Source organism: Schistocerca gregaria, chromosome X (genome assembly GCF_023897955.1).
Source record: "Schistocerca gregaria isolate iqSchGreg1 chromosome X, iqSchGreg1.2, whole genome shotgun sequence".
NCBI classification, from domain to species: Eukaryota; Metazoa; Arthropoda; class Insecta; order Orthoptera; family Acrididae; genus Schistocerca; species Schistocerca gregaria.
The window spans coordinates 652,399,426-652,423,757 of NC_064931.1; the positions used below are offsets into that span (position 1 = coordinate 652,399,426).

The window sequence follows — 24,332 nt, forward strand, 5'->3', positions numbered from 1 at the left end:
TTATATCTCTTCATATGACTTTCGGTATTGCTCTTTTAAAAACCTCGCGTCCTAGTTCAGCTGCTTCTATGATTCTCTCATGAAATCGATATAGACGAGGCGTTAAACACTAATCTCAGTTCTTTCCTTTGATATTGTCCGTCAGGAGTGAATGGTTGCAGTTTCATGCCTCGTCGACATAGCTATCATTTGATAGGGATCAATAGCTCAAGCTGTCAAGGATAAGTCAGTACATCGACTGCGGTGTTGAAGGAAGGAAGAAACCATATAGACATTAAGTTGAAGTGATTTAGGGAAACCACGAAAAGCATTAAGCTGAAAAACCGAACTGGTACTGCTCCTCTTGAGTAAGCCGGTGGCAGTATTCTCAGGGGTGTGCTCAAGGTGGGCATGGAGATGGAGGTGCGGCCCGGGCTGGTGTCCAAGGACAGCGACGGCCGCCTGGCTTGTCGGCCCATCTTCTCGCGCATCGTTTCGCTCTACACCGAGCAGAACGAGCTACAGTTCGCTGTGTCGGGTGGCCTCATCGGTGTGGGCACGAAGATCGAGCCGACGCTGTGCCGCGCGGACCCGCTGGTGGGCCAGGTGCTGGGCGCGGTGGGCGCGCTGCCGGAGATCTTCATCGAGCTGGAGGTGTCGTACTACCTGCTGAAGCGGCTGCTGGGCGTGCGCACCGAGGGCGGCAAGAAGGCCGCCAAAGTCCAGAAGCTGAGCAAGGGTCATCACGGTCACAAGAATTGAATGGGAGAACTGGAAAATATCTTCTGCTGTTAAAACGAATCAGAAAGTAGAAACCCGAAAGTGTTCGATGTTGTACAAAAATCAGTTGTCTATTGTAATCTAAGACGGAGGTTTTGAAGACTGGCCGGCCGAAGTGGCCGAGCGGTTCTAGGCGCTACAGTCTGGAGCCGCGCGACCGCTACGGTCGTAGGTTCGAATCCTGCCTCGGGCATGGATGCGTGTGGTGTCCTTAGGTTAGTTAGGTTTAAGTAGTTCTAAGTTATAGGGGACTGATTACCACAGCAGTTAAGTCCCATAGTACTCAGAGCCATTTTTTTTATTTTATTTATTTTTTGAGGACTGACAAGTTACCTTCACAAAATTTGGCTGTAATATAGTACTGCAGCTCGTTCGTGATATATGTTGTTAACTGTAGCTTGAATCTACGCAACCACGTTAGCTATCTTAAGGGACCCTTACTGGTGTGAAAGAGCCTTGTCTTACGCAGCATTTCACAGCCGACTGATGCATTGTTGGAAACTATGTTTGTAACGTAATTGCAATCAAAAAGAACTCAGAAATGAACGACTCTCACAAAAAGGTTTTAGAATAACGCATTTGACAGTGTACGGGTCCAGTTCAGCTAATTCAGACACTGCAAACGACAAACTCCCGTATCGGATTCACGTGAATCAACAGCACCCGTCCCGAGCTGCCCGGACCTCCGATAATAGTGCAAAATGAATACTTTTACAAGACAGCGGTGGACTTCGTTTTTCGTCCTTGTCAATTTGAATTTTGTATATAATAATCTAGACGTATACGGGCGTTAATCTCGGAGCTTCATTCTAAGAGCAGTTCAAAGATCACAGGAGACTATATTCTGAAAAACAAAGAGCACGACGAAAACGATTAAGTTGAGAAACGCTGTGAATAATGTTGACGGAGAAGGTACATTTAGCGTGGAAGAAAATGAAGTCATTAGAGCTCATTGCTCGCAGTACGATGCGATGTTTCAACGCTGAGGGGATAACTATTAAATTCACATTTACGAAAATTGGCCATGACATCCGGAAATCTGTTTTCTGATCCACATCACGCCGACCTCCAATTTAGTGATTACCATAACCCGTAAGTGTAGTTTATAAAACAAGCGATGTTTTGATGTGGAACTCTTCAGTTTCAGTCATTACCTGAGGTTCCTACTGGAAATCCTGTATGACGAGGATAGTTGTAAGATTCGGTGGTATATGACTTTGTGTTGTACTAACATATTTAAATAAAAGACCCTCATAAAGGTATGTAAAGAACATGAACACCGTACAAACCAATATTTAAAATTGTGCAATGTCACGACGGGAAAGAATTATAACCAAGTAAGGAGAATTACTGTAGGTCATGCGGAGAGAAAAACTAGGACAGAGTAAAACAAATTTACAGCATTTGCAGATTTAAAAAAGGTTTCTAACAAACAATGGTCAAGAACTTGTTGTAGCAAGCGCTGATTATCTGCAAGTCTGACTGTCTACCACCTTCTTTGTCCTTTCCCCAACAGGAAACAACAAATAAAACTGATAGTTGGTAAGTTTCGATCTGTATACTTCTAGTACCGAGCTGTTTGTAAGTTTGGAATCTGTCGTGTGAGTTCATGACGATCTCGTTCAATATTAGCTGTACACAGTTGGTCACACTGCATGAGGTTACGGGGCCCACTTCGCGTCGTGACGAAGCACTGCAAGCTGAGGGCAAGCGAATATTAGCTTAGTCCTGCTGAGCGTTTCCGAGTCGTTGGCCGCCGTTTCTGAGCAAACGTGTGGCACGAGTTTACTGCATTGCTCAGACATCATACACACTACCCAGAGGGAAAAGCGCCGGTGTGCCTTGCAGCTGTTCCCGTGTGTGACATTAACGTAGTGCCATGGAACTGAAAACGTCGCGACGGAGATCTAATGGACTACAAACACTTCAGCTATTTTTTGAAGAGCGGACACAAAAAGTAGAAAGTAAATTTCGTGATTCGCACCTCTTCTTGTGATATATTATCATAGTCGCCTATCGATTATAAAAGTAATGTCGATCACGACCAGTAGCAAAACACTCTTTGACACCATCACCATCACCATATTAGATAATTCCAATTTTTAAATACGTAAAACATGTTTATAACATCACTACATTGCTGACTCCATCGATACCATACAATCCTTCTGAAATTATGTTTCAGATTTCGTGTAAGAAGTCTATATTTCGAATGTTGAAACCAGTTAAATTCATCACCCCACATTTTGCTACCATGAACTGAGGATATTTAATGACTAAATATCATAATAGGATAACAGGTTTCATCTGGCTAATTCCGCAGATGTGTGAAGTATGAACAAGAGAATTTATGATGCAGTATCGAAATTGCATTAAATGGCTGGTTTCAAAAGTAACTTTCATTCAACTGAGGCTAGAGAACAAAAGAGCATGGCCGGCCGGAGTGGCCGAGCGGTTCTAGGCGCTACAGTCTGGAACCGCGCGACCGCTACGGCCACAGGTTCGAATCCTGCCTCGGGCATGGATGTGTGTGATGTCCTTAGGTTAGTTAGGTTTAAGTAGTTCTACGTTCTAGGGGACTGATGACCTCAGAAGTTAAGTCCCGTAATGCTCAGAGCCATTTGAACCATTTTTTTTTTAACAAAAGGGCATGTTTCACACATACAACTGTAGCTCAAATGCACCAGGTGAATTAATATTAGGCCTATGAGAACGAAGTCTTTCGCTACGGCACTGTTGTATAAAAAACTCTCGGACTTCTTGCCAAGAAGTCCGAGAATATCTTATACAATATTAGGCCTAATAAAAAATTAATGATGGTGTTAAATTCTCCATAACTTCGTAAATATTACAGACTCGCAAAATTTAAGACCATTCCTGGAATCAGCAAACAATTTCTTTTAAGATGAGACGTTTTATGTATCATTTCATCGTAGTAAAAATTATTTTCCATTTTTTTTACTAAGATGGCAGAACGAAGGGTGGAACGAATATTTGACTCACATGTTGTGCTACCACATTAATATACATTACGATTAACTTAATACATAAGGAGCAGACTCTACTATTTCAAAAATAAATTAATTAAAGTAGTGATAGTCATCAAGTTACTTATTTCTATAACGAGGGACACAAACTGATGGGGAGAGGCGTGATTATGTGCAGATTTTTACGAGACGCCACAAGCAGAGAAGTGTGGGTTAATGTTGAGGCAGATCATTGCAAACGACAATACCCGTATTTTTGTGATTTCCTTCCAAAGCTAGGTTGGCACCACTGAGAAAACATGTCGAAGCATGTCGATATTGTGACTGTATATGTAAACTGTGTTGACATAATAAAGGCAATTATATGGAGGCGTGTTTTGACTTATTGCTTAGTACATGGAGCACAGTTCTAGCACAAGTGAACCCTGGGAGATACTTTTGGAATGGACTGCCACCGGATTGATTAATTCATCAGTACCTGTCGATGATATCCACCATATAGATTTGTGGCGTTATAGAAGGGGCCTCAGAATTTAATTCCTTATTGACGTCGAGTGTAGAAGATTCCACAGTCCATATCGAGGTCATTACAGACGGCAAATAAGCTCAATGTGGCAAAGATGCCAAAATAAATTGTCCATGAATTATCTGAAAAAACCACATCGGCAGTCACCTAAAGTGCTCCAGAGAAACCATAGAAAATTTATATCGTGGTGCCTGGATTGGGATCCGTATCCTACTCCTTCCGAACTCGAGCTGCTCACTGGGTTCCAGATACCGTACAGGCGTCTTAATGATTCATCTCGCTCACTGTGTCAAGCGAGGAACTCCAGCTGTAATACTCTGGCCTAGAAGCTCCTAAATCAAGTCTCAGTCTCGCCATCTTTCTGCAGATTCACAGACTATTACAGCAGAATTGAGGAATGATCCCTTACGCAAGAGTGAGATCGATTTGTGAAGTCGTCCTTGAGAAACTGAACATTTTTACTGTATTTAATGATGTTGTTTTTGATTTAGCGACGAATTCGGAACTGATATACAGGGTGTTTCAAAAAGGTACGGCCAAACTTTCTGGAAACATTCCTCACACACAAATAAAGAAAAGATGTTATGTGGATATGTGTCCGGAAACGCTTAATTTCCATGTTAGAGCTCATTTTAGTTTCGTCCACCTACGCTCAATGGAGCACGTTATCATGAATTCATACGGGATACTCTACCTGTGCTGCTAGAACGTGTGCCTTTACAAGTACGACACAACTCCAGAAAATAGTACCCTCAGAGAAATCAAATTCGTACACAAAAGTTCAAGTTTCATTGACAAATCCACAAACGCTATGACAGTGAAGCTTTTGTTTGAAATTTCATTTTTTACTGAATGATTCTTTGCACCTAAGATTGTAAATACACCATATTAGTTAACTGAGTTGCTTACCAGAATAGGATAGTTTTCTGCGTACTTGCACGTCATTTTCTGCACAAATATAGTATATACATGGTTAACTAGGAGAAAAGTAAAGCTCGTTATTTAATCACGCTGTGACCAATGGCTGTAGTGTGCTGCAGATTTAAGAACCATCAATTGGTTATTCTAACGATTGAAAGACATCATTTATAAATTCTGCCCTCCGCTTTTCCATTTTCGTATAAAACAAGAATTATCTGGCAGTTATAAACCAAAGTGTCAAATGAAACCAATATAGACTAACTCGTGTTCCGGAAAAAAGTGACAAATATTTAATTAAAATTTTCTAAACATCAACAGAATGTCTATTTGATTCACGTATGGAAGCTAACACTTGGTTTAAGAATCATGAAAGAAGGTTGTATACGTGGAAGAACCCTGGAGATACTAAAAGGTATCAGATAGATTATATAATGGTAAGACAGAGATTTAGGAACCAGGTTTTAAGTTGTAAGACATTTCCAGGGGCAGATGTGGACTCTGACCACAATCTATTGGTTATGACCTGTAGATTAAAACTGAAGAAAGTGCAAAAATGTGAGAAATTAAGGAGATGGGACCTGGATAAACTGAAAGAACCAGAGGTTGTACAGAGTTTCAGAGAGAGCATAAGGAAACAATTGACAGGAATAGGGGAAAGAAATACAGTAGAAGAAGAATGGGTAGCTCTGAGGGATGTAGTAGTGAAGGCAGCAGAGGATAAAGTAGGTACAAAGACGAGGGCTGCTAGAAATCCTTGGGTAACAGAAGAAATATTGAATTTAATTTATGAAAGGAGAAAATATAAAAATGCAGTAAATGAAGCAGGCAAAAAGGAATACAAACGTCTCAAAAATGAGATCGACAGGAAGTGCAAAATGGCTAAACAGGGATGGCTAGAGGACAAATGTAAGGATGTAGAAGCTTATCTCACTAGGGGTAAGATAGATACTGCCTACAGGAAAATTAAAGAGACCTTTGGAGAGAAGAGAACCACGTGTATGAATATCAAGAGCTCAGATGGCAACCCAGTTCTAAGCAAAGAAGGGAAGGCAGAAAGGTGGAAGGAGTATATAGAAGGCTTATACAAGGGCGATGTACTTGAGGACAATATTATGGAAATAGAAGAGGATGTAGATGAAGACGAAGTGGGAGATACGATACTGTGTGAAGAGTTTGACAGAGCACTGAAAGACCTGAGTCGAAACAAGGCCCCCGGAGTAGACAACATTCCGTTAGAACTACTGACGGCCTTGGGAGAGCCAGTCATGACAAAACTCTACCAGCTGGTGAGCAAGATGTATGAGACAGGCGAAATACCCTCAGACTTCAAGAAGAATATAATAATTCCAATCCCAAAGAAAGCAGGTGCTGACAGATGTGAAAATTACCGAACTATCAGTTTAATAAGCCACGGCTGCAAAATACTAACGCGAATTCTTTACAGACGAATGGAAAAACTGGTAGATGCAGACCTCGGGGAGGATCAGTTTGGATTCCGTCAAAATGTTGGAACACGTGAGGCAATACTGACCTTACGACTTATCTTAGAAGAAAGATTAAGAAAAGGCAAACCTACGTTTCTAGCATTTGTAGACTTAGAGAAAGCTTTTGACAATGTTGACTGGAATACTCTTTTTCAAATTCTAAAGGTGGCAGGGGTAAAATACAGGGAGCGAAAGGCTATTTATAATTTGTACAGAAACCAGATGGCAGTAATAAGAGTCGAGGGGCATGAAAGGGAAGCAGTGGTTGGGAAAGGAGTGAGACAGGGTTGTAGCCTCTCCCCGATGTTATTCAATCTGTATATTGAGCAAGCAGTAAAGGAAACAAAAGAAAAATTTGGAGTAGGTATTAAAATTCATGGAGACGAAGTAAAAACTTTGAGGTTCGCCGATGACATTGTAATTCTGTCAGAGACGGCAAAGGACTTGGAAGAGCAGTTGAACGGAATGGACAGTGTCTTGAAAGGAGGATATAAGATGAACATTAACAAAAGCAAAACGAGGATAATGGAATGTAGTCAAATTAAATCGGGTGATGCTGAGGGAATTAGATTAGGAAATGAGACACTTAAAGTAGTAAAGGAGTTTTGCTATTTAGGAAGTAAAATAACTGATGATGGTCGAAGTAGAGAGGATATAAAATGTAGACTGGCAATGGCAAGGAAAGCGTTTCTGAAGAAGAGAAATTTGTTAACATCGAATATAGATTTATGTATCAGGAAGTCGTTTCTGAAAGTATTTGTTTGGAGCGTAGCCATGTATGGAAGTGAAACATGGACGATAACTAGTTTGGACAAGAAGAGAATAGAAGCTTTCGAAATGTGGTGCTACAGAAGAATACTGAAGATAAGGTGGATAGATCACGTAACTAATGAGGAAGTATTGAATAGGATTGGGGAGAAGAGAAGTTTGTGGCACAACTTGACTAGAAGAAGGGATCGGTTGGTAGGACATGTTTTGAGGCATCAAGGGATCACAAATTTAGCATTGGAGGGCAGCGTGGAGGGTAAAAATCGTAGAGGGAGACCGAGAGATGAGTACACTAAGCAGATTCAGAAGGATGTAGGTTGCAGTAGGTACTGGGAGATGAAGCAGCTTGCACAGGATAGAGTAGCATGGAGAGCTGCATCAAACCAGTCTCAGGACTGAAGACAACAACAACAACATGGAAACTACTGTTTTTCAACAGATGTGAAAGTTATTTTATCTCCGTGTAATTATTTCCTGGAGAATTATCGCCAAAACTGCGATTTGCAAAATTTCAAAACATAGGTATTAATTTTCGTTCCTGCGCCACTACATAAGTCCTGCAAATATCATTAAAATCCGAGAAAAACATCAGAATCATGGAAAAATTAACAACGATTCATAAAGATCTCCGTCAAAGTTGTACGTCTTCCTTTTCATCGCTTGTACTTCACCTTTAACCAATGAATATAAACGCTGAGAGTACACTCTTTAGTACGTAATCTACCACATATAATTTAACTATCTATATTTTATACTAAAAAAAAATGAAGTTGTTGAAGTCTTCACCCGTGCAACAAAAGTTCAAAATAACAAAATACAGAGACGATTCAAAGAAGAGCATTTTCATCCGTGAGTTGTTTGTATAATTAGCGTCATAGAAGGGCTCAGTAATATACAGGTGAAGATGTCAACGGGATGAATAGTGCGTTATATAAAGGTTTTTTTTCTTTAGTTACTGGAATGTGGATTTCAAAACGCATAGAGATATATATTACTTCCTCCTGTACGCATTTCGCGAAATGGCTGTGACAGTATACTGGAAAAATTCGACTCAAGTAAGCGACAAAAAATGATATCGATAGGCAGTACAAAATGGCTAAGCAGGGATGGCTAGAGGACAAATGTAAGGATGTAGAGGCTTATTTCGCTAGGGGTAAGATAGATACTGCCTACAGGAAAATTAAAGAGACCTTTGGAGAAAGGAGAACCACTTGCATGAATGTCAAGAGCTTTGATGGAAACCCAGTTCTAAGCAAAGAAGGGAAAGCAGAAAGGTGGAAGGAGTATATAGAGGCGATGTACTTGAGGACATTATTATGGAAATGGAAGAGGATGTAGATCAAGATGAAATGGGAGATATGATACTGCATGGAGATTTTGACACAGCACTGAAAGACCTGAGTCGAAACAAGGACCCGGAGTAGACAACATTCCATTAGAACTACTGACAACCTCGGGAGAGCCAGTCCTGAAAAAACTCTACCATCTGGTGAGCAAGATGTATGAGACAGGCGAAATACCCTCACACTTCAAGAAGAATATAATAATTCCAATCCCAAAGAAAGCATGTGTTGACAGTTGTGAAAATTGCCGAACTATCAGTTTAATAAGTCACAGCTGCACAATACTAACGCGAAATCTTTACAGACGAATGGAAAAACAGTTAGAAGCCGACCTCGGGGAAGATCAGTTTGGATTCCGTAGAAATGCTGGAACACGTGAGGCAATACTGACCCTACGACTTATCTTAGAAGAAAGATTAAGGAAAGGCAAACCTACGTTTCTAGCATTTGTAGACCTAGAGAAAGCTTTTGACAATGTTGATTGGAATACTCTCTTTCAAATTCTGGAGGTGGCAGGGGTAAAATACAGAGAGTGTAAGGCTATTTACAATTTGTACAGAAACCAGATGGCAGTTATAAGAGTCGATGGGTATGAAAGGGAAGCAGTGGTTGGGAAGGGAGTGAGACAGGGTTGTAGCCTATTCCCGATGTTATTCAATCTGTATATTGAGCAAGCAATAAAGGAAACAAAAGAAAAGTTCTTGGTAGGTATTAAAATGCATGGAGAAGAAATGAAAACTTTGAGGTTCGCCGATGACATTGTAATTCTGTCACAGACAGCAAAGGACTTGGAAGAGCAGTTGAACGGAATGGACAGTGTCTTCAAAGGAGGGTATAAGATGAACATCAACAAAAGCAAGACGAGGATAATGGAATGTAGTCGAATTAAGTCAGGTGACGCTGAGGGAGTTAGATTAGGAAATGAGACACTTACAGTAGTAAAGGAGTTTTGCTATTTGGGGAGCAAAATAACTGATGACAGTCGAAGTAGAGAGGATATAAAATGTAGACTGGCAATGGCAAGGAAAGCGTTACTGAAGAAGAAAAATTTGTTAACATCGAGTATAGATCTAAATGTCAGGAAGTCGTTTCTGAAAGTATTTGTATGGAGTGTAGCCACGTATGGAAGTGAAACCTGGACGATAAATAGTTTAGACAAGAAGAGAATAGAAGCTTTCGAAATGTGATGCTACAGAAGAATGCTGAAGATTAGTTGGGTAGATCACATAACTAATGAGGAGATATTGAATAGAACTGGGGAGAAGAGGAGCTTGTGGCACAACTTGACTAGAAGAAGGGATCGGTTGATAGGACATGTTCTGAGACATCGAGGGATCACCAATTTAATATTGGAGGGCAGCGTGGAGGGTAAAAATCGTAGAGGGAGCGAAGAGATGAATACACTAAGCAGATTCAGGAGGATGTAGGCTTCAGTAGGTACTCGGAGGTGAAGAAGCTTGCACGGGATAGAGTATCATGGAGAGCTGCATCAAACCAGGTTCGGACTGAAGACCACAACAACAACAACATGAATTTTAGAGGCCATGTTTTCTGGAATGGCCAGTAAGGAAACCTTATACGAAGATTAATAATATTAAGGGGCTGATTGTTAATTTATTCAAAGCATAGAGGCTAAATCTTCGGTTACTGACAAACGCAGTTTCCTCGTCTGTTAACGAGACTTAACGGTCACGATGGCAATAGACTGTTAGTTGAGAAGCGAGTAAGGGACTGCGCGTTACCACACTGGAGCCTGTAGCGCTGAATGGCAGTAGGTTACACTCTCGCTGGATGGCAGCCGGCGCCAGTCGGCGACGTCAGGCGCCGCACATCTGCAGCGCCTTGGCACGTGCGAGCCGAGCTGCCACGTTGCACTGGCCACACTGCTTGCTTGGTTGCACGCCGCACGCTTTCGATTGCCGGCCTTCGGCCTTGGGAGCGGCACTCTGCAGCGAGGTCGTCGGCGACTTGCCAGCCAGCTCTGCTCGCAGCCCTGGTTTTTTATTCACAGCTGCGCCGACTAATGCATCATGCATCACCTGCATTAACTTCCTACCTAACGACACGCAGTTCCAGTCGTCTTTCTTTTTGGAATCGTTACCTGTATGTAACTGGTTGTGTTATTCACAATTCTTCGTAGGTGATGATTCGTCGTCACATCACATGGCAACGGCTGCTCCAAAAACTGACACCGGGTTGTTTCACTGGACTTCCTTTTTGCTGGAGGTAGTTGTGGAGGTGGTGAACAGTGAAAATCGATATAGATCACTGATAAAATGCGGTATCGTGCCTTAGTCTCTTTGGTATTCGTTTTGATAATCAAAACAGTCTAATATGGAGTAACACGAACGACAAAGTTAACCGTTCTGTGGACGTCAAGCTCATTACATACGGAACAATAGTTTCTTTGGACAAAAGTGGGAAGGAATATAGAAGGGGGTTCAAAGAATCATCATAGTACTTCTCTCATGTGATTTGTGGTAACTACGAAAAATATACAGGGTAATCAAAAAGTCAGTATAAATTTGAAAACTTAAGAAACCACGGAATAACGTAGAGAGAGAGGTAAAAATTGACACAGATGCTTGGAATGACGCGCTGGACAGGTGTTACAGAATCGCATCATCCCCAGCCTGGCTGATAAACACCTGCCGGAACGTACGATGTTTATGCAGGATGGCGCTCCACCCCATATTGCCAGACGCGTGAAAGATCTCTTGCGCGCGTCGTTTGGTGATGATCGTATGCTCGGCAGGCACTTTCGTCGTGCTTGGCCTCCCAGGTCTCAGACCTCAGTCTGTGCTATTATTGGCTTTGGGTTTACCTGAAGTCGCAAGTGAATCGTGATCGACCGACATCTCTAGGGATGCTTTAAGACAACATTCGACGCTAATGCCTCACCATAACTCGGGACATGCTTCACAGTGCTGTTCACAACATTATTCCTCGACTACAGCTATTGTTGAGGAATGATGGTGGACATATTGAGCATTTCTTCTAAAGAACATCATCTTTGCTTTGTCTTACTTTGTTATGCTAATTATTGCTATTTTGATCAGATGAAGCGCCATCTGTCGGACATTTTTTGAACGTTTGTATTTTTTTGATTCTAATAAAACCTCATGTCATTCCAAGCATATGTGTCAACTTGTACCTCCCTATCTACATTATTCCGTGATTTATTCAGTTTTCAAATTTATACTGACTTTTTGATCACCCAGTACATTGCAATGGCCGGAGGTGGATTTCAACCCTGATCCTCCAGACTACGAGTCCAGTATTTTTAATTACTGCGGCACCTGTATCTGTGTAGTCTGTTGTAACAAGCGTTCAACGCGCCGAAGATAAAAAATAAACAAGTAAAACTAGAAAATAATATGTAAAATTGACTGGCAGTGAGCAAATAAACATTTCCGTAACTCTTTTAAATAGCTTAAATAGCGTCATATACAGCATGATTATAATTAAACATTCAAAACGCTGTAGAAATAACACCACTGGTCAGAATGACGTCAAATTGCAACGGAATATTATCGCAGAAGGGCGGAAACGTATGGCAGAAGAAGAAAAAATAGTGTGAAAATTGATCAATAGATGGCGCTGTATGTGTCAGAATACGTAAATGAAAACATGACCTATTGAAGTTGGTATAAACCCGCCGGGTACACGTCTGCGGCGTTCATCATGACTGTCTAAATGCAGGATCGCGCTCTGCTTGTAAAGCTGTGCACACGTTGCTCTGCAGAAGTTCCGCGAATTGATTCGACGTCAGTGGAAGCAGTGGCCACAGCAAGGCAAGAGGAGACGAGTGGTGGTGTGCAAACGTGCAGTGCACGGAGAACTGCCCGAACATTGGACGTACCTGTGAGCACGGTGCGTAAAATCCTACGAAACACCCTTCTTTGATATCCATTCAAAATTACCCACGTGCACGAGTTGCTTCGTGTTGACCTGCCAGCAACAGAGACCTTTGCTTTAGAATTTCTTGCTCGCATGGAAGTGGACAATGATTGGCCGTGGAAGATTATGTGAACAGACGAAGCCCACTTACATCTGACAGGATATATCAACACACAGAACTGTCGAATATTGTCAACGGAAAATCCACACGCCAATCATCCAGTACCACTTCATTCTGAAAAGGTCACTGTGTGGTGTGGATTTGCGGCATCATTTATCATAGGGCCACAGTTTTTCGAAGATACAGGTGCTTCCAGTCCTTTTACCTGTACCATCACTGGTAAGTGCTATGAGTGCCTTTTGCGCAACCCCCTCATCCAGTTCTCGAACAGCGTGGATGTGTGGATGGTATCATTCTTGTGCAAGATGGCGCACCTCCACACATTGCAAATCCAGTTAAGCAGCTGCTCCAGCACCATTTCGGAAATGCTAGAATTATCAGCCGCCATTTCCCTACAGCCTGGCCGTCCCTATCACCTGATCTTAATCCGCGTGACTTCTGGCTGTGGGGCTATCTGAAAGATGTTGTGTTCAGTGTTCCGATTCTAAACTTAACTGTACTGACGGCACGCGTTGCGCAATACATTCTGAACGTGACCCCGGAAACAGTTCGATCATTTGTGGAACATACTGTTTCTCGATTTCAACTTGATGCAGAAAACGGTGGACAGAAAATTAAACATGTTTTGCGCCAGTTACACGGAAATTAATAATCCGATTTGATTTTGATTGATGCTTTTTATGCGGTATTTGGCCTCAGGATAATTAAAAACCGATGTGATTGATGCTTTGCATGCGTTTTTTACCCTCATGACAATTAAAAACCGACTTTTTTCCATCCGATGTGATATGACCTTGCCGTAGTGGATGGGCTTACGTAACTAACAGTATCACACCTGTACACCCATGCACACTAAGTAGTACAGTTTGTTTAACGTCAAACGTACACCTTAGGCATTGTTGTATGATTCATTTGTCATTTGTAGTCGACAACTATTAAATTATGATGCTTACAGCACTATCTATTGCTACATTTTGTAATTATTTATTTTTCTTCTGCCATACGTTTTCCCCCTTCTCTGATATCTTTGCGTTGCAATTTGATGTCATTCTGACGAGTGGTGTCATTTCTAGAGCGGTTTGAAAGTTTAACTTTAATTATAATCACCCCGTATTTCTCTTTAAGACTGGTGCGGTAGATTCGTTCTTCTCAAATGTTCTGCGTGCGTCCGATCTAGAAGTTTGAACAATTGAAACGATTGGTGTATTAAAGTGAAGATATATAACTGCTGTATTACAAGTATCGTATTGGTATTAGTTGGAGTTTTTGGCTAGTGCTATATCGACAGAAAGCACGCCCAGAGCACCTGCGTGTTAGGTGTTAAAATTCTGGGGAAGAATACCACGATACAACCAGTCTACACCGCCTATGGTTCCTTAGAAGTGAAGAGTGAAGATTCATATAGAGGTTATCGGAGATGATTGAAGATTTCTCTAAAAAGAGCGTAGCGTCTTGCAGTCTCTCGATCAAACCGGTTTGATTTTATTGTGATCGTCCTACAGACAATAAAGGAAATTTAATTACGAACGAAAATATTCACTTCTCAATATAAACTAATACACCTGTTTCCTTAAAATACACTCCGGTATTCTGAAACAGTCAATCTTGTCAATAACAACAAAGACAAAACAGTACCTGCATTCGGGATTTTAATATTATTGTATAGGTTTCCGCGGCCAGAGCCAGTTGACATAGTTTTCTGGGTATGGTAGCGCATCATACGGTCAAAAAAAAAAAAACCTGTTACTAGAGTTTGTGACTACTGTTACATTCTGGATCTACTGGTGACAGTTTTTTACAATCAATATTACGCAGTACAATGCCCTTACTTGTGTCATTGTGATGATGAGAGCTCTAATTCTGTTTTAATACGTCAATGTGTGTGTGTGTGTGTGTGTGTGTGTGTGTGTGTGGGTGGGTGGGTGGGTGAGAGTGTGTGTGTGTGTGTGTGTGTGTGTGTGTGTGTGTGTGTATGCAAGTCATTACCGTCCCTGTGGCAAGAAGGCGCAAAGCAACCCGTCAAGTAAATCCGTTGATTGGGTTGCCTATCTGCAGGCGCGCCGTTCGTTGCTACAACATGGAGCAGATAATTTGTCTCCATGTTCTGACAGCTTGTCCCTAGTGGTGTGATCTGCAACAATACCACTGCGCTTATCACGAATCGAAACTTGGAGATATGCTCCATCCACTAATATGTGTCTTTTTCGGTATATCTTGTCGTTTTCGTGCAGTTGCCTTGTGAAATCCCAGCGGTACTTATGGATAACCCTGTACTTCTCTCAAAGGCCACATTCTTACGAAATCCGAAAAAGATACCCACCTTCAGTAATGCCACTGTAAGAGGAACGTTAAGCCACACAAAGAGACTATAAAGACTATTTTAATACGTATTTCCTGGATAGTTAATTGCTAGTGTTGTTTCATCAAAGCAAGAGAGGTGGTGCAACGTTAAGAAACTGGGCTCACGTTCGGAAAGGTGGTGGTTCAAAGCCCCTTTCGCCTCCCAGACTCAGTTTTTCTGTAGTATGTCTAAATCGTTTAAAGCAAATGACGGATGGGTTCCTTCAAAATGAACATGGCCAGTTTCCTTTCCCATCCCTTCGCTATTCGATTTTAAGCTCCGTCCTTGATGACGTCGTCGACAGGACTTTAAATCCTGGTCTTCTTTTCTTTCTTTATTTTGTTGTCTCGAGTTACAGTGTGGTAACTGAATTGTGTTTCCTCACTCTTTTCGGCAAACTTGAATTTGTGTAGGTTTTTCTCAGTGCCGTCAGTTTTCAAGGAAGTTGCTGCTTAGTTTTTCTTTGTTTGCCTGTCATACGGATCTGCATATACTTTACCAGTGCTCATTTCATGTACGTTTACTAACAAATAGTCCGAAGGAAGGTTGGAATTTAATGTAGCCTTAATACAAAAGGAGACTGACAGGGTGTGATTTATTTGGGTGAGGGTGAATTGCAGGTGGAGGAAAACATCGGCTCTGACCTGCTGGAGGAACCGTTCTATCATCCCTGAAATGATTTATGTAAATGAAAATGCAACTTAAATCAGTTTGGCTAGATCAATACGAGCACAGTGCCATAACTTTTTCACCGCCTCTGCCTTCTTTAAAATGCGAGGATGGTACTTCCGCTAGTGTCTCTGCTGCCCGGAAGATTTCCGAAGGCCAAATGTTACTAGGCTGCGTAGCCACCCGCGGCCATTGTCAATCGAACTTCGTTGGCAAGTAGCTTTTTCTATAAATGCTTCCATAAAATTTACTGCTTGCGTTTCCTTTCTGTGCAACTGCGAGTAGTCAGTAATCATTAGTGTTGCATAGTTGAATAATTTATCCAGTCGTTCCTGGGAAAGCTTCATACCGAAAGGGTTGCAGCGAACCGTTAAACGGTACGAATAATCTGCACTGGGCAATAACGTTCCCACAGCTGTTGATTATGTGAAAATTCTACTTTGCATACAGTATTAGAATACGTGTTTTTCATGTCATCGTTCTACACATATTACGTTGTTGGTGGAGAAAGCGGACGTTGTGGTTAGTGCCGGAAGTTGAACTGAAGACGACATTTGAGAGGTTTGCAAGATCAAGGGCCTATTCACTTTGCAGGTGTCCTGGGCAGTTCCACACGACTAACTTTGTCGGATGCTCTGTCAGGCCTTAATATTGTAGGAGGGAGGCGGCAGGAACTGGACTGGAAATCCGGCCGCACATGTAGTGATGCGCGCCCTCATTTTTATCTTATGCTTATTCTTCCCTCCATTCTACTGCTACTTCTCCTGAATTTACATTCAGTCTTCTCTAATTGGGACGGATAGTAGATCTACGAAAGTAAATAACAAGTGTCAAGCAGCCCTCTGATAAATAATAATAACAATAATAATATTTGCTCAAACGGTGACTTTTATGTAACGCACCTGGTCATTTCCACATAGCCTACATTCTGTTACAGAACCTTTACTGTTCTCAACAAGTTTGCTGGGCGTTTCTCGTACAGTCAATAACATGGGGTTCAAAGTTTCGTTTATGAAATACTGGTAATCGTCGTTTATTTACACTGTTTTTAATGCAATGATGAAGCATTACCAGGTATGCATAAATAACATGTCTACCGGTAAAATCCCCTAAGTTTTTCATGCGTACCTACTATTTCCCTTCAACTGAAAAGCAACCGGCAGAAACTTTCCTGGTTTTCTTTCCTTACTGTATGTGAGTTAATGCATCATTTGAAAGTTACACGCCAATATCCAGGAAACGCCTTTATATAACATTATCCAATGATACTGCGAGAGACGATTTCGTTAATTACTTGTCAAAGGGACATTGTAGTTTTGCTTCTTTTTAAAATGAACAGTGATCTATTCAGACTTTCAGTGTGAAATAATTAACGTTTCCATGACGGACGCGTTACTAGACTAGATCCAGACGCAAGATAGTGTGAAGTCCCACATCCAGCAGCTACTGACAACATAAACTGCAAGTTATTATATCTCGTAATAACCTGACGTTAACTGTTTTGTAGAAGACGATTAATGGTCTTGTGGGGTGACGCAATCAGAACTCTGGAAGCGTTTACGAGTATAAACACGAGAAGGTACAGTTAGGTGTTGTTTAATGTCTAACTGAATCGATGCTTATCGAGAACGACATTTTTTAGTATACATTGAAAACTTTTTTTGTCATAGAATTATACATATCTTTGTTAATGAAACGATTCAGAGTCGTTCGAAATTGATTAAAAATGCCAAGGAACTGGAATCTGATGCTCTAGCTTCAGAAGCGACTAGTCGATCTATACAAACAAAATAAATAATCCTGGCACATTAGACTTTGCTAAAACTGAAATGTGCTGCAAATTGACTTGCATAAGCATGAAGAGATCCTCCGAATGTTGCAGTTATAGTTGGAGAAATTAGTTCCATCGTCAGCCTGTATTTGTTGAGTCGTGTCTGTTTTACGAATATTGAAGAGATGGAAAAATAGACCTGGAAAAGTAGATATAACGGAATTCTAGAAGTAATACATGTTGATTCTTGCAGAGAAGATAACATCAATCAGCCACTTTTTATAATACTATTTATTCACATAAATAGCGCCGTCACTGGTTTCGAACCATCAGGTTCATCATCTTACGGCTTGTTCACGATAAGATATATTTTTGTTGTAGTTTACATTGATTTTCACTTTTTATTCCCCCAAACAGTGAAAATTGCTTGGGGTAGTCACCACTACCTACTACCAAATCACATGTGAGAAACTGTCCATTTAACCGTAATTATGCCTCAGAACGATTTTAAACAATGTAAACAATTATTCTACAAGTAAACTGCAAGGACCATGATTACTGACGTGAACCTTATGTTACTGCTAAAACTCTACTGTCTAATACAACAGTGCTATAAAATCTACATAAGAACAGAATCAACTTGAAGTATTTATTTCCTCACTCATATAAGAGTGAGAGTATACATCGAACAGAGGTGTTACAAGTTTTCGAAGAGAAAGGAGAAGAAAAGACTTTAAGGACTTTTGCGTCTGATTAGTTGCTAAGGATAAGGCAACAGTCATTTCACAGCTTATCGGACAGACAAGTGACTTCAAAGTTTTGGGGTATACGGTGCTCTACTGGTCTCTGCAATATTTTGTCTCAATGGAAGGAAGCGACCTGAAAAACCTCACTTGAGGATAGTCTAGTTACCGAGTTTTGATAAATAGGATGTATTCACCAAAAAGCACGGAATAAAATTTTTGCATTTTATAAATTAATCAAAGGCAAACGATGAGAAAAATATACAAAAAGCTTTTTTTGAGGGTGGGGGGAGGGGTAGCTAACGTCATCTGACCGTCATTATTTCTGAACTGAAGTTTTACAGTTATAACAGGAACTCATAATTTATCGAACAGTTTCTGGTAACAAATTTTGCAGCTAATGATAATCAGAGCAATTTACATTAGTCACACAGTATTTTCCAGTTTCCAAATTTTATTTTCAGGCAGCAACAAAGGAGAGCAAAAGAATAAAACCTCGGTCAATATTAATGAAATGAATAATGTTATATTAATACGCGTTAACAATATTCTCCAGAAATATTTTTGCTAAGACAGAGATGCAATTGACCTGCCTCTGGTAGGTGGGATGGTTATTAACGGAACGTTAGTAGACTGTCTTAAAAGGAAACGAAATTTTAAGCCATTGCTCCTGCTCGCGCGAATACGTACGACACTAGGAAATCTCTGCGTTTAACTGTCAAACGGGATACACATGTACTAGTAACTGGGGTTCAGTATTACACAATGTAACAATACCACATCAGGTATATGTAAATTATGATTGCGGTGCTCCTGATAAACAAAAAGATCTTAAGACAAGACATTGATCTATACGGAACTAGTACCGAGAAGCATACTGTAGAAGCACTCGCACATTAGTTCCCATAAATCAGAAAGAAACCAGAAAATTGATGGGAATTAACACGAACATTGAGTATATTGTTATCACGGTAATGCTGCCACATAGAGAACAGCAACACTCTAATGTGCTAACGTCACGTGCATGTAACAGACATCTGCATGATTGAAAATGCGAAGGGAGGTGGAGCTGTGTTAGGGAACGGGGAGGGGTAGGAGGAAAATATACCTGGAAAAGCCAGCTTGTGTGAATGGCATCGAATCATAGTCGCCGTTAATATATAGGCAGGTGTTTCAAGCTCTTTGCGAGAAACGTCTAGGGGTGATACATCACGTCGTGAAGAACAGCTTCTGTTAGAGGCTTAAGTCCACTGATGCTTCCCAGCGACGCTAGGTGTCAAGACTGGTTATGCCCTTTAACGGCGGTAACTCTTGACGTTCATATGCATTATGTGTTGTCTATCATCCAATCATTTTCTCCGTGTGAAAGGTGGTAGGCTGAGAAAAATTGAAGTTCCTGATTCGCTTGTAAAATATCTTTCTATGCTTAGAGGTACTCATTCTTATGATTTTCTTGTTGAAAATCACTATCTGTTTCTGGGGTAGGTAGTATGCTGCATATCTAGTTGGTAGACCCTGCTACTTTGGTGAAATCTCGTTACCCCAGGACCGGGGAATACTAACGGATACCTTTGTTCCATCGGAAGCATCAGTGAACATTTTGTCTCTAACAAAAGTTGTTCCCCATGGCGAGATCTATCACTACTCGATGTTTCTTGCAAAGACTTTGAAACATCCTGTAAAATCATTTGACCCCATTTTTATGTGATAGGAGTGTAACTGTTGCTCTATCAGCACTCTCCGTATTGTAACAAGCAGTTTTTTGGTGTGAAACATATGTAAGAAGTTTACAAACATGGATCAAACGTGCACTACTCTTTCAAGACCTCGAACTAACCGAAATATGGGTTTTCGATCACGGATTTCCCATCTAAAAATACTCACTTTAGGATTCCCTACAATTTATAGATTTGACAGCCATGGATTGGAAAATAGGGCGATGGTTAGATGTGTACCAAAATGTCGTGTGCACAAATAAAATATAATATGCAGAGAATAATAATTTGGTGTGGCTCAAGTGTGGTGTCGTCCTGAGATCGCGGTGCCATACCAAAGTCGGAAACGCTAATCGATAGCAAAGTCATTAGCGAGGGCACGCTGCAATCCCCAACGACGTATGGGAGGTGCTCTTGAAGACCACGCTTCCCTCTCGGCACACAGTACCCTCGCATCAGAGGTCAATATAGTATTGAGCATGCAAGAGCTCAGCCTAGTTCGAGACCTTGGCTACAGCAGTCAACATCATAGTGTACGTCAATGACAGTTAAAGTTTCTCATGAAATGTACTTTCGTAAATTTTGCATTTGGTACTGCGAGAAAATAGTGTGTTAATCTGTGCAGCAAGTTGTGCTTTCATAGTCAGTGACAGCTGCAGATTGCCCAGTACTCCTGAGACAAAATTATGAAAATCTTCTACTCATTTATGTAAGAAAGTGAGCCAATATTTTATGTGTTCTAGCTTCGTGAGCCTTCTCCCAGAACGATCAAAGGACCCACAGTTATGGCCGGACGAAAGTGGTTTCGTCTGGTCGCAACACAAGTCCTTCAATTGGACGCTAGTTCGGTGACTTGCGTCTCTGTAACATGTCCCAATAACCCTTCGGGGAAAAGGGACCTACAGTTTAATGTGGAATCCGAAACAGGTGTCGTTCCTGACAAATCTTCACATCGTTCAGAAGTGAAGGCAGAAAGGCAGAAAGAAAATTCTGTGGGCCGAGCAAGAGTCGATCCCACGACCTTTCGTTTCCCACTCGCCTGCTTTACCATTACACCACCAACGAATATTCCTGTTCAATTTTTTGTCTAGTCAAGGGCTTAATCAATAAGTAACGTCTAAGTCTTTTGTCTGTAGTAACGATTTTGGAAAGTGCCTGTGGACAGAACAAGTAGCCGAGCGCAGATGTCAGAACGTGCAGTTGCGTGGGTGACTTCCCGGTTTGCGTGCGGCGGATAATTGCAAGGAAAATTATGCCACAACTGTTTGACGACATTCGCAAGGAGCGCTGCCAGCAAAGCACGCAGCAAGTGCAGTGTTTCCAAAGTTACAACCCTCTTCCGACTGGTTCACTGATGCAACTTTTCGGGTAGGTATTTTACGACCAACGTGTTCTTTTAGACAAAGCAACCCCATGCAATTTTTATAATTTGATCATTTTACGATTAAATTACCTCGGAATTCTTGCGACAGCCAATTTGCAGCAAACAGAAGAGTGGCGGTAGCTTCGTAAATACCACTTTGCGCGAACAAATGGACGTAACATTTCTATCCCGTTCCGAGTTATCGCCCACGTAGAAGTCGCAAAAATCTAAAATTGTAGGGAAATGCAGGAAGACTTGCAGAGGAGCGGCGCTTGGAGCAACGATTATCAATTGAGCCTCGACCAAAACACATGTAACGCATTAAGTGTAAAAAGGCAGTACTATTAACGACTAAACGACTACAGAACAATCGCTGGACGCCGTCACACCCATTAAATATCTAGTAGTATGCTTGGAGCAACCGCATAAAACTAATTTCAAGTAAGGCTTGTATTTATTGGAAGGACACTCGGGTAGTGTAGCCCACCCACAAAGGAGGTAGCTTATAAAACTCTCTTTCCACCAATACTTGAATATTTCTCGTCAGTCTGGGGTCCGTACCAGATAGGATTGGTAGGGAAATTAGCGAATATCCTAAAAGGAGCAGCGCGCTTCGTCACAGGTGCGTTTAGTAAGCGCGATAGCGTCGCGGAGATGCTCAGTCAACTGCAGTGGCAGACACTGCAAAACAGGCGTTTTGCATCACGCTGCGGTTTACTGTTTCAGTTCCGGGAGCGTACATTCCTAGAAGAGTCCACTAATACATTGTTTCCTCGTACGTATCTCTCGCGAACAGACGAAGGTAATATTAGAAGGATTCGAACTTACACGGAGGCTAACCGGCACTCATTCTTACCATTAACCATTCGCGACTGGAACAGGATGCTAACACCGATGAAACATGTGATAGTTTCATTCTCCAAGACGACAGCGCTATACTGCGACTAACTCATCTCGTGGCCGATCATCTTCAACAGAAAACAAGTCAGCGTAAGGAAGAACCAACTCCATCTTCTCACTTTAATCCCATAGTTCCTTGTTTGGAACGCTCCTTGGAGGTGTGTTGCTACTCACAATTTGTAAGACACGTAATTTAATTCCATAATCGTAATATTGCTGAGGGGAGTACATGAATGTGTATCATCAATGTAGGAAGGACCTTCTGCTGTGTCAACAGTGAAGGAATATACGGATGGTAACTGGCGTAGATTTAAGTGTCAGGAAGTCGTTTCTGAAAGTATTTGTATGGAGTGTAGCAATGTATGGAAGTGAAACTTGGACGATAAATAGTTTGGACAAGAAGAGAATAGAAGTTTTCGAAATGTGGTGCTACAGAAGAATGCTGAAGATTAGATGGGTAGATCACATAACTAATGACGAGGTATTGAATAGAATTGGCGAGCAGAGGAGTTTGTGGCACAATTTGACTAGAAGAAGGGATCGGTTGGTAGGACATGTTCTGAGGCATCAAGATATCACCAATTTGGTATTGGAGGGCAGCGTGGAGGGAAAATATCGTAGAGGGAGACCAAGAGATGAATACAATAAGCAGATTCAGAAGGATGTAGGTTGTAGTAGATACTGGGAGATGAAGAAGCTTGCACAGGATAGAGTAGCATAGAAAGATGCATCAAACCAGTCTGAGGACTGAAGACCACAACAACAACAACAATTGGCGCTGCGCGGCAGTGACACTTCTTTTCTAGTTGGCTTGTGTGAACCTTCGCTGACAGCTGCCTTGGACTGGCACGCTTTTTTCTAATGTCAGAACAACTCTTTGTAGCGTTCTCCTAGTAAATATTCGTAGAAAAGTTGTTTTGCTCTTAAACAATTGTTAAGTGGCACATAATATGGAATTATGTGACGAAAAAGTATTATAAATATAAGTGTAGTCGTATCGAGGCACTAAAAATCATCTTGATGTGACACACTCTGAACTTGGTCTACGTATTGGAGGGGAGGAGGGGTGTTACAAGTTCTCTTCTCTGGATTACGTACGTTGAGAGTAGCAATAGAAGAAGAATTTCCTATTGATACCGTCATTAACGTCATTGTATACCGCTTCTTGGTATAATGACAATACGTACTGAAGTTATTGCTATTTATCTAACTGACTTATTCATTCTGAGATTTCAGTAAATAGAAGGAAGTTGAGCTCCGTTAGGAGTCACTGTCACTGTACTAATATATTCACAACGGATGCATAAAAAAATACGTTGAGCAAACTAAACGCTACAAGAAACTGGAATTTAGGGAATAGTCTTAGAAACGGTTTGGGCGTATTAACACATAATTCTGATTTCAGAGAAATTTGTAATTCTTGTATATGGACTTACAATTGATTGGTGAGATCTGTAACACACTAAACTTAACTGTTACAAATTCTAGAATAATGATTTATGATGACTGCAGTTACAGCATCTGTTCTGTATCAGCACAACATTCTATAGTGTGTTTACCAGATTCACCGACGAACTTAACAGAAGAGAACCGTAGCGGTGTGATATGTGATTTGAACAATTCAACTAAATAGGTTAAATATAAACCGTAAAATTAGCAGACGAAATGTGGGTCACTTCATTGTCATTGTGGTCTGTTTGCTTGAAAAAGGTGCTCAACTGTGATAAGCAAACAAGGTACCATGTGTTTCATTCTTGGATGTGCCGCAGTATGCTATCCCAGAATTCACACTGAGTGCATCTTTCAACAAAGCTGCCTTGAGGGCCTCCCAGGCCATGAGCTTGTGTAAAAAACGGGTTTCAAATCACCCAGTACATACGGTCTAGCACAGTTCAATCAAGACCGCATTCACAAATCATAGAACGAGCGCACTCCGAAACTACTGGGGACTAAATTATACAAGGCATTCAAGCACTGATGATCCATGTAGTGGGACGTTTTCTGAGATGACGAAAATTTTG

At 41.2% G+C, this 24,332-nt stretch overlaps 1 protein-coding gene across 3 annotated transcripts in view; it reads right to left on the minus strand.

Moving 5' to 3' along the window:
• Positions 1–24,332, minus strand: part of LOC126297795 (uncharacterized) — a 164,536-nt gene that overhangs the window by 30,963 nt on the left and 109,241 nt on the right. The window contains exon 1 of one of the 3 annotated variants that reach the window (XM_049989001.1): positions 10,531–10,668. The exons of the other annotated variants lie outside the window; for them this stretch is intronic. The gene's annotated coding sequence lies outside the window, so the exon portion shown is untranslated. Of the gene's footprint in view, positions 1–10,530; positions 10,669–24,332 lie in introns of those variants that run through there. 3 annotated transcript variants of the gene reach the window in all.